We start from the raw sequence: 11,259 nt of genomic DNA, 5'->3' as shown, positions 1-11,259 counted from the left end.
TTTATTAAAATTAAAATTACTATAAACCAAAATATAATTTAAAAAATAATGATAATAATATTATTCTGATTCAAAAAGAGTATATATAAACTAAAATACATGTTAGTTATTTACAAAAGATAATTTTTACTTAATATTATGGATATTTATATTTGTCTTCTTTTTTAAATAGTAGGCCAAAATATGAATCTAAATATGAAGAAGTCTTCATTTTTTTATAAATAGTAAAAAAATAGAATAAATGATAATGCTTATTTTTTTCGTTTTTAAATATCAAAATATAAGAATAATTAATAAATAAAATAGAAGAATATAAAAATTGTGTATCTGAAAAAAAAATCTTAAAAAACGGTCAGATTTATCAACTATAAAAATAAATATATAAATGATAAGCGGATAATTTATACTCTTTTTGGCATTATTTTTACATAGTTTTTAGTATGTTTTAGTTACTTTTTATTATATTTTTATTAGTTTTTATTCAAAAATCACATTTCTGGACTTTACTATGAGTTTGTGTGTTTTTCGTTGATTTCAGGTATTTTCTAGCTGAAATTGAGGGACCTGAGCAAAAATCTAATTCAGAAGCTGAAAAAGGACTGCAGATGCTGTTGGATTCTGACCCTCCTGCACTCAAAGTGGATTTTCTGGAGCTACAAAAGCCCATTTGGCGCGCTCTCAATTGCGTTGGAAAGTAGACATCTTGGGCTTTCCAGAAATATATAATAGTTCATACTTTACCCGAGATTTGATGGCCCAAACTGGCGCTCAAAGCCAGCCTAAAACTTCCTAGCGTAAAACGCCAGAACTGGCACCAGAATTGGAGTAAAACGCCGAAACTGGTACCAAAGCTGGCGTTTAACTCCAAGAACAGCCTATGCACGTGAAAGCTTCAATGCTCAGCCCAAGCACACACCAAGTGGGCCCCCGAAGTGAATTTCTGCACTATCTGCCCTTAGATACTCATTTTCTGTAAACCTAGGTTACTAGTCTAGTATAAAAACTACTTTTAGAGATTTATTTTATATCTTTGGATCACTTTTGATCTTTGATCATCTTTTGGCACTTTTATGTTACATTTGGGAGGCTGGCCATTCGGCCATGCCTAGACCTTTTTCACTTATGTATTTTCTACGGTGGAGTTTCTACACCCCATAGATTAAGGTGTAGAGCTCTGCTGTTCTTCATGAATTAATGCAATTACTACTGTTTTCTATTCAATCACGCTTCATTTCATTCTAAGATACTCACTCGTACTTCAATCTGGAGAATGATATGATCCGTGACACTCATCATTATTCTCAATTATATGAACACGTGCCTGATAACCACTTCCATTCTATCTGAGCTCAACGTAGTCATTGGGCGACAGCTTGAGTGCGTATCTCTTAGGTATCTAATACACGGACCGAGTCCGTGAGACTAGTATCTTCGTGGTATAGGCTAGAACCAATTGGCAGCATTCCTAGGATCCGGAAAGTCTAAACCTTGTCTGTGGTATTCCGAGTAGAATCTGGGAAGGGATGACTGTGAAGAGCTTCAAACCTGCGAATGTTGGGCGCAGTGATAGTATGCAAAAGGACAAGGGTCTGTAAATCATGTTGCTTGTATGCGAAGTTTGTATTCGTAGGTTTTGATGAATGACAAACCAACAAACGACATGAAAGACAAACCAACAAACAACTTGAATGAACAAGCATGTTGAAAGATCAACCAACATTCAACGTTGAGGAATGAAGAGTTGAAAGCAACACAACAACAACAAGAAACTCAAGTCCACAACATTTGAAGACAAGTATAGTGTCTTAGGACTTAGGTAACTTCTTGTTAAGAACCAATTGCTAAATCTCTCAACACACACTCACAAAATGTTTTGATGCACATCTTGCAATTCGATGCTAGCCAAATGGTTTAAAAACTTGTTTTCAAAGGTACAAAAGCATAGGAATTGACTCCAACAAGTTTGAGATCAATCCTAAGTATTTTGAAGTGATTTTAAGCCATTCTTTAAGGTTTGCATCGATGCACACTCATCTTGCATCGATGCAAAGCATGCGACGACTTGTTGCATCGATGCAAAGATGTTTGCATCGATGCAACCTAGCTGAAAATTCAAATTTCAGCTTCAAAGACACATTTGCATCGATGCAAAGTGTTATGCATCGATGCAAATGATTCAAAAACATAAAAAACGGCTAGTTTTGACAAAAAGGTTCCATCCCATTAACTCCCCAACGTTTCTAAGGTTTGGGGAGTCTATAAATAGATGGATTGAAGCCTTATTTCAAATACGTGAGTATTTGCAAACTATCTTGTTCATATTCTTTCATTCTACACATTTTTAAGGTGTTATAATACACAATTTGAGAGAGCAATATCAATTGGTTCAATAGTGCTAAACTTGTAATCATACACTCTTCTAGAGAGTACTCATTTCATCTCAACAATTCTTTGAGAATTGTTTTCTTGTACACTTTGTAAATTGGAGTGTGATCTCCAAGGTTGAGTCAAGAGTTATAAACACTATAGTCGGTGAGGATACCAAAGAAGTATACTAAGTACTCAAGGCAAATCTTAGAGAAGGTATCTTTAAGTGGAGTGGGTTAGTATACGAGTGGTGATCATATACCGTGAGGTGTTAGAAACTAAGGACTCGGATTGTAAAAGGTTTTGCGCGAGCACCTTGAAGCTTGGCAATAGTGGAACTTCTCAATAGCGATTGAGAAAGAAAGTGGACGTAGGACAAGGATTGTGCCGAACCACTCTAAATAGCGTTTGCATCTCTCCAAACTCATCTCTTCAATATTATTGTCTTTTACCTTTGAGCAAATAAATTGTGATCGAAAAGTAGCTTCGTAAGTACTTAAGGAATAGCTTAAGTCCGATTGGTGAAAAGCTTGATCAATTTATTTGAGTTGTGTCTATTGGAAAGTAAAAGCTTCTTATAAATGCTTAGCAATTGAGTTAAGCTCTTGGAAAAATACTAGTACAATAACACTTTTGTATATTGTCTTTAACTTTCGCAAAAAGATTCATTGTTGTTGCAATACTCAATTCACCCCCCCTCTTGAGTAATTGTGCATAGGTTCTACAAGTGGTATCAGAGCTTAACCCTTTGAAAGACTTAACCGTTTAAGGGAAAAGATCATGGCAAGCACAAGCTTTAACAACAACAACACTAGTGAAGGTAACTCAACCGCTAGACCTCCTCTTTTTAGCGGAACAAATTACTCTTATTGGAAAAATAAGATGAGAATTTGGATCCGTTCTCAAGATGTGAGAATTTGGAAAGTGATTGAGAATGGAAATCACATTCCAACAAAGACAACAAGCGCTAAAGAAGGAGAAGTCTCCGTCTCAAAGCAAGTACCGAAAGGAGAAGATGAATATAGTGACGATGATTGGAAGAAAGTGGCAATGAATGATAAAGCCATCAACTTCATTCATTGTGCACTTAACGAGCATGATTATATGAAGATCTCTACATGTGAAACCGCTAAAGAGATTTGGGATAAACTCCAAATCACTTACGAAGGAACCGACCACGTTAAAGAATCAAAGGTATTTATGTTGGTTCATGAATGGGAAAATTTTAAAATGAAAGATGAAGAGAGCATTGAAGAAGCTCTTGAAAGATTCTCCAAGATCTTCAACAACCTAAGCATGCTTGGCACAAAATACAATGATAAACAAATTGTGACCAAGGTGCTTACAAGCCTTACACCAAAATGGAACTCCAAAGTGAACGCCATTGTGGAAGGAAGGCTCTATGATCAACTTACATTTGATCAACTACGAGGTAATCTTCTCACCTATGAAATGACTATGCTAAATAGACAAAAAGGTGAAGAAAGCAAGAAGAAAAGTCTCGCCCTTAAAACAACATCACTACAAGAAGAGAGTGATGATAATGAAGAAGAAGGAGATGAAGAATTTGCACTCTTATTAAAAAGATTCAATAAGTTTGCAATGAAGAAAAACTTCAAGAGCAAAACAAAGGTACCAAAATGCTATGAGTCTGGAGAAGTTGGACACATTAAACCCAATTGTCCAAAACTTCAAAAGGAGGACAAAAACAAGAAATTTAAGAAGAAGGAGAAAGCATACATATCATGGGAGAACGAGGATGAATCCGACTCCGATGACGACGAGGTTGCAAATCTTTGCTTAATGGCAAGCGAAGAAAAGGTTAGTGATGACAACTCCACTTCTTTTAATTTACAAGATGAATATGATGCCTTACTTGAGGTGTACACAAAACTTACCCAAGATTATTCTCTCCTAAAGAAAAAGAATATGGATCTTTTAAAACAAAATGAGACGTTGAAAAACGAGAATATCAATCTTGGAAAAGATAAGTGTAGCACAAGTAGTGATCCATACAAATCTTGTAAAATGCATGAAAATGAAATTACAAATCTTAAGAACACTTTAGCTAAGTTCAATGAATCTTCAAAGAACTTAGATAAAATGTTGAAAAACCAAAAGCATGTTCATAATAAGGAAGGTTTAGGTTTTGAAAAAGGAAAATTTAAAAATACTAAAACTCCTATTAGGCAACCGCAAGCCCAAAAGGCAAGCATGCCTAAAAGGAATGAAGCCTTTAAACATCCTCCTCAACATGCTTCGTTTAGAAATTATAATCACAATGCATATAGATCAAAAGATGTTGCATTTAGGAAACAACCTAGGCAACCATTTAGAAACATGCATAGGATGCATAATCCAAATGTCATATGTCATTATTGTAATAAAGTAGGTCATATAGCACCCGTATGCTTTACTAGAATTAAACATATAAACTTTCGTAGTCAAGATACGAGATGGGCACCTTATGGGCATTATGCTCATACTAACCATCAAGGACCCAAATTCACTTGGGTACCTAAATCCCAATTTTAATTGTTTTGTAGGTACGTGTTGGAGCTAAGGATACAAATTGGTATGTTGATAGTGGATGCTCCAAACACATGACCGGCGATGAATCAAAGTTCACCGCAATAGAGCCTACAAACGGAGGAAACGTGATCTATGGAGACAACAACACCGGCAAAGTAATCGGCGTTGGAAAAGTTGGTAAAAATGCTTCTACCTCCATAGATAATGTTATACTTGTCAAAGGTCTCAAACATAATCTCATTAGTGTTAGCCAACTTTGTGACAAAGGAAACTTAGTCACCTTTGATTCAAAATGTTGTTTGATAAAAAGGCAAGACACTAATGAAATTGTGCTAATTGGGCACCGTGTTGACAATGTATACATGATTAATCTAGATGAAGTTTCCTCAAATGATGTGAAATGCCTTGTTAGTAAAAATGATGAAACTTGGTTATGGCATCGTAGAGTAGCTCATGCTAACATGGACCATCTTAGCAAGTTGGTCTCTAAAGAGTTAGTAATTGGCTTACCAAAGCTACGTTTTGAAAAAGACGTCCTTTGCGACGCATGTCAAAAGGGAAAACAAGTAAAGGCCTCTTTTAAATCCAAAAACATTGTTTCAACAACAAGGCCATTGCAACTTTTGCACATGGATTTATTTGGTCCTTCTAGGACTATGAGCTTTGGTGGCAATTACTATGCTTTAGTTATTGTTGATGATTACTCTCGATTTACATGGACCTTGTTCCTAGCAAACAAGAGTGATGCATTTCGAGCATTCAAAAGATTAGCCAAAGTTATTCAAAATGAAAAGAATTTGCATATATCATCTATTAGAAGTGATCATGGTGGAGAATTTGAAAACAATCTTTTTGAAACTTTTTGTGAAGAAAATGGCATTGAGCATAATTTTTCCTCTCCTAGAACACCACAACAAAATGGTGTGGTTGAAAGGAAAAATCGTCATTTAGAAGAAATGGCGAGAACTATGCTCAATGAGGCCAATATTCCTAAGTACTTTTGGGCGGATGCGGTTAGTACCGCGTGTTATGTTATGAATAGGATTATCATTCGACTTATTCTTAAGAAAACACCGTACGAATTGTACAAAGGAAGAAAGCCAAATATTTCCCACCTTCACGTCTTTGGCTGTAAATGCTTTATTCTAAATAATGGAAAAGATAACTTAGGCAAATTTGATGCTAAGGCTGATGAAGAAATCTTCTTAGGCTACTCTTTAACTAGCAAAGCTTTTAGAGTATATAATAAACGCATCATGACTATGGAAGAAAGTATTCATGTCGCTTTTGATGAAACTAACCGTTGTTGTGCTAGAAAAGATTTTGATGAAAATGTAGAAAACTTTGATTCACTAAATTTGAATGGTGAAGACAAAGAAAAAGATTTAAATGAAGCCTCTACAAGCTCAACAAAGGATAGTGTTCAAGTTGAAGAAATTGAACCATCACAAGCACAAATAAATGCACTTCCAAAGGACTGGCGTACTTCAAAGGATCATCCTCTAGACAACGTCATTGGTGATGTTTCGAAAGGGGTAACAACTCGATCCACTTTTAGAAATTTATTTGCATATAGTGCTTTTGTTTCTCAAATTGAACCATCTACCATTGAGTCCGCAATTGATGATGAACATTGGGCTATGGCAATGCAAGAGGAGCTTAACCAATTCAAACGAAATGACGTTTGGGAATTGGTGCCTAAACCAAGTAATCAAACAATTGTAGGAACAAAATGAGTTTTTAGAAATAAACTCGATGGAAATGGTACAATTGTTAGAAACAAAGCTAGATTGGTAGCTAAAGGTTATAATCAAGAGGAAGGCATTGATTATGACGAAACTTATGCTCCCGTAGCTAGATTAGAAGCTATTAGGATGTTACTTGCTTTTGCATCCTCTTATAACTTCAAACTTTATCAAATGGATGTTAAGAGTGCCTTTCTTAATGGTTTCATTCAAGAAGAAGTATATGTTGAACAACCTCCCGGTTTTGAGGATTATGAAAATCCTAATCATGTTTTTAAACTCAAGAAAGCTCTTTATGGTCTTAAACAAGCTCCAAGAGCTTGGTATGAACGTTTGAGCAAGTTTTTAATAGAAAAAGGTTTTAGAAGAGGGAAGGTTGATACAACTTTATTTATCATGATTGAAAACAAAAATATCCTTTTGGTACAAGTTTACGTCGATGACATAATATTTGGTTCAACTAACGAATCACTTTGCAAGTTTTTCTCAAACCTCATGCAAAGTGAATTTGAAATGTCCATGATGGGCGAACTCAACTTCTTCCTTGGTCTTCAAATCAAACAAGGAAAAGAAGGAACTTTCGTTAGCCAAACCAAATATTGCAAGGAATTGCTCAAAAGATTTGGAATGGACAATGCTAAGGCAATGGACACACCAATGAGCACTACTTGCTACCTTGACAAAGATGAACAAGGTAAAAACATAGATGTAAAGAAGTATAGAGGCATGATAGGATCATTACTTTATCTAACGGCAAGTAGGCCAGATATCATGTTTAGTGTATGCATGTGTGCGAGATACCAAGCTAATCCTAAGGAATCTCACTTAAGTGCGGTGAAAAGGATTATGAAGTATCTCATAGGAACATTAAATGTTGGATTGTGGTATCCGAAAGGATCCACTTGTGATTTGATTGGTTATTCCGATTCCGATTTTGCCGGTTGCAAATTGGATAGGAAAAGCACTAGCGGCACTTGTCACTTGCTAGGAAACTCTCTTGTTTCATGGCATAGTAAGAAACAAGTAAGTGTAGCCTTGTCTACCGCCGAAGCCGCGTATGTAGCCGCCGGTAGTTGTTGCGCCCAAATTTTATGGATGAAACAACAACTTGTGGACTGTGGACTCATGCTTGATCACATTCCTATCAAATGTGATAATACTAGTGCAATAAATTTAACCAAGAATCCGGTTCAACATTCAAGAACCAAGCATATTGAGATTAGACATCACTTCATAAGAGACCATGTTGAAAAGGGTGATGTGGTTATTGAATTTGTCGAAACTAGTAAACAACTAGCGGACATCTTCACTAAACCTTTATGTAAAGAAAGTTTTTTTAACATCCGAAATGAACTTGGTATCTTGGATTCTAATCTAATATGATTTGTTTGAATTCATTGTATTTATATTGCTATTTTTGTATCTCTTACTAACTTAAGCATTGGAGATATCCAATTAGCCATTGTTTTGTAGGTTTATGAGTTGATGAATGAGTGATTAATCTTGAGGTAGATTGAAGAATTTGAAGATTATAAACAATGGAAGATCAACAAATTGAAGTTTATAATAGTTTAAGTGAGTATATACATGATGGAACTCAAAGGATTGAAGAAAGAACCACCAAAGGATGAAAATCTGGTGATTTTGGGCAAAATGATGCATGTTGCATCGATGCAACCAAGCTTTGCATCGATGCAAAGCACACAACGTGCTATGTGCATTGATGCAAAGCCTATTGCATTGATGCAAACACGACCAAATTGCACAAAAACACGTGAATTTGGCATTTTTGAGCAACAAAACCCCACTTTTTCATCATCTTCAACCTCACAACTCATATCCCCACATTCAAACCTCCATAACCTCCAAAACAAGCTCACATATAGCTTCATACAACTCACAAAACTTAGATACCCACTACAAACAAATTACATATTTGAAGTCCCCACATTCTCCTCTACAAAACCCATAAAACAAAATCATCCACAATGCCTAGAATCAAGAGAACCATCAAGAAGTCAAAAGGCTCTTCAAGTGTGGTTCCACCTCCAAATGATCATCCTTTGGCAAGGTACTTTGCTTCTAATGAAGATCTTCAATTCTATGAGGCAAGGCTCGCCGGAAGAAAGGAAATTCCTCCGAGGTATTTGGATCCAACCCTTCTTGTCATTCATAAGTTTGATACTCTTAAGGCTATTCTAGTTCATCAAGGCCTCATGGATTTTGTTCAAATTAAGAGTAAATATTATCCGGATTTAGTTGCCATAGCCTATAGTACACTCATGCTTGAGATTAATGAGGAAGATGAATCAAATTTCACATTATTCTTCAAGATAGGAAGAAAGGATTATAGGCTAGATGGTGATGAGTTAGCCACCATTTGGGAGTTGCCAAATCAAGGTGACTTGTTTCAAGGTGGTAAAACCCCAATTGATGAATGGGGTTATTCAAAGGACAATGCCATGCATTTGTTCAACCTTGTACAAGGAGCTCACTCCAAAATTAGTTGCAATTCAATGAGTGCGGAACATAGAACTTTGTTATATCTAGTCACCTATGTATTGCAACCTAGAATATCCGGGCATGCGAATGTAAATGATGAAGATTTGATTGTCATGTGGGCTATGATGAATGGGATTAAGATTAATTGGCCATACTTTATAGTACAACATATGATTAGGCTCAAGATGAAGGATAGGAATGGTGGATTAGGATTCCTTTGCCTAGGGTCTAAAGTCTTTGATTATGTTGGTATTGATATATCAAATGAGATTGCCAAGGAAGTACCACCTCAATCTTGTATCAACACTCATATTCTCAACAAAATGGAAAGAAGAAATGTTGATGAACAAGGTCCTCAAGAGCAAGCTCCTCCACAAGCACCTCAAGCTCAAGAACCACCCTCCTTGGTTGATGTAATGAGAGAATTACAATCCATCAACCAAAACATCCAAAGGATTGAAGTAGAGCATGGTAGGCAACTTGAAGCACTTAATCGTCGTGTGTCTCGTGTAGATCATCGCACGGGTCGCTTGGATCGTCGTATTGATGACTTATATGAGCATTTCGGCATCCACCTACCGTATGAAGAGGATAATGATGATGATGAAGACCAAGATTGATTGTCTCCTCTTCATCAAGTCACTTTTTATTGCTTTATGTTTATTTGATTATATGAATTGTTAAACTAACTCCTAGTAAGCTAAGGATTTCTATTATGGTTTAAATACTTTGATATTTCCTTCATAATTTTGTTTAATGATTAATGCTTGTATGCTTATTTGGTGAATAACTCAAAATAGGCTTGGTACCCCTATTTTAAGTTAATGTGCATGCCTTGATATATTTCACTTCTTTAGGGGAATTATGCATGCTTGTTATATATAAAAAGGAGGAAATCAAATTCATTGTTTTATGCATGCTTCTATGACACATTTCAAACTCCTTTCTTTTTGATAATGTCAAAAGGGGAAGAAAAGTTGAGGATATTTGAAGTTTTGAACTTTTGAAAAAGAAGAAATTGAGGATTTGAAAAGAAGAAATAAGTTTGCGAAACAATGATTTCAAAAAGACTTCCGCTAAGCAAAAACTTTTTGATATCTAAATCGTTTTCTTGATAAACGCCCTTTAAGGGAACAAATGCACATATTTAGGGGGAACTCCTGCAAAATTTTTTTTGTGAAGTCTTCTCCAAAGCTTTCTATAAAACTAAGTGCATTATTGTTGCTTTCAAAATCATTTATAAATGCATATCCTCAAAATTGGTTTGTCATTATCAAAAAGGGGGAAATTGTAAATCATGTTACTTGTATGCGAAGTTTGTATTCGTAGGTTTTGATGAATGACAAACCAACAAACGACATGAAAGACAAACCAACAAACAACTTGAATGAACAAGCATGTTAAAAGATCAACCAACATTCAACGTTGAGGAATGAAGAGTTGAAAGCAACACAACAACAACAAGAAACTCAAGTCCACAACATTTGAAGACAAGTATAGTGTCTTAGGACTTAGGTAACTTCTTGTTAAGAACCAATTGCTAAATCTCTCAACACACACTCACAAAATGTTTTGATGCACATCTTGCAATTCGATGCTAGCCAAATGGTTTAAAAACTTGTTTTCAAAGGTACAAAAGCATAGGAATTGACTCCAACAAGTTTGAGATCAATCCTAAGTATTTTGAAGTGATTTTAAGCCATTCTTTAAGGTTTGCATCGATGCACACTCATCTTGCATCGATGCAAAGCATGCGACGACTTGTTGCATCGATGCAAAGATGTTTGCATCGATGCAACCTAGCTGAAAATTCAAATTTCAGCTTCAAAGACACATTTGCATCGATGCAAAGTGTTATGCATCGATGCAAATGATTCAAAAACATAAAAAACGGCTAGTTTTGACAAAAAGGTTCCATCCCATTAACTCCCCAACGTTTCTAAGGTTTGGGGAGTCTATAAATAGATGGATTGAAGCCTTATTTCAAATACGTGAGTATTTGCAAACTATCTTGTTCATATTCTTTCATTCTACACATTTTTAAGGTGTTATAATACACAATTTGAGAGAGCAATATCAATTGGTTCAATAGTGCTAAACTTGTAATCATACT

Source organism: Arachis hypogaea, chromosome 14 (assembly GCF_003086295.3).
Source record: "Arachis hypogaea cultivar Tifrunner chromosome 14, arahy.Tifrunner.gnm2.J5K5, whole genome shotgun sequence".
Classification (NCBI taxonomy): domain Eukaryota; kingdom Viridiplantae; phylum Streptophyta; class Magnoliopsida; order Fabales; family Fabaceae; genus Arachis; species Arachis hypogaea.
The sequence above is the reverse complement of the archived record's forward strand: the minus strand, read 5'-3'. Positions refer to the sequence as shown.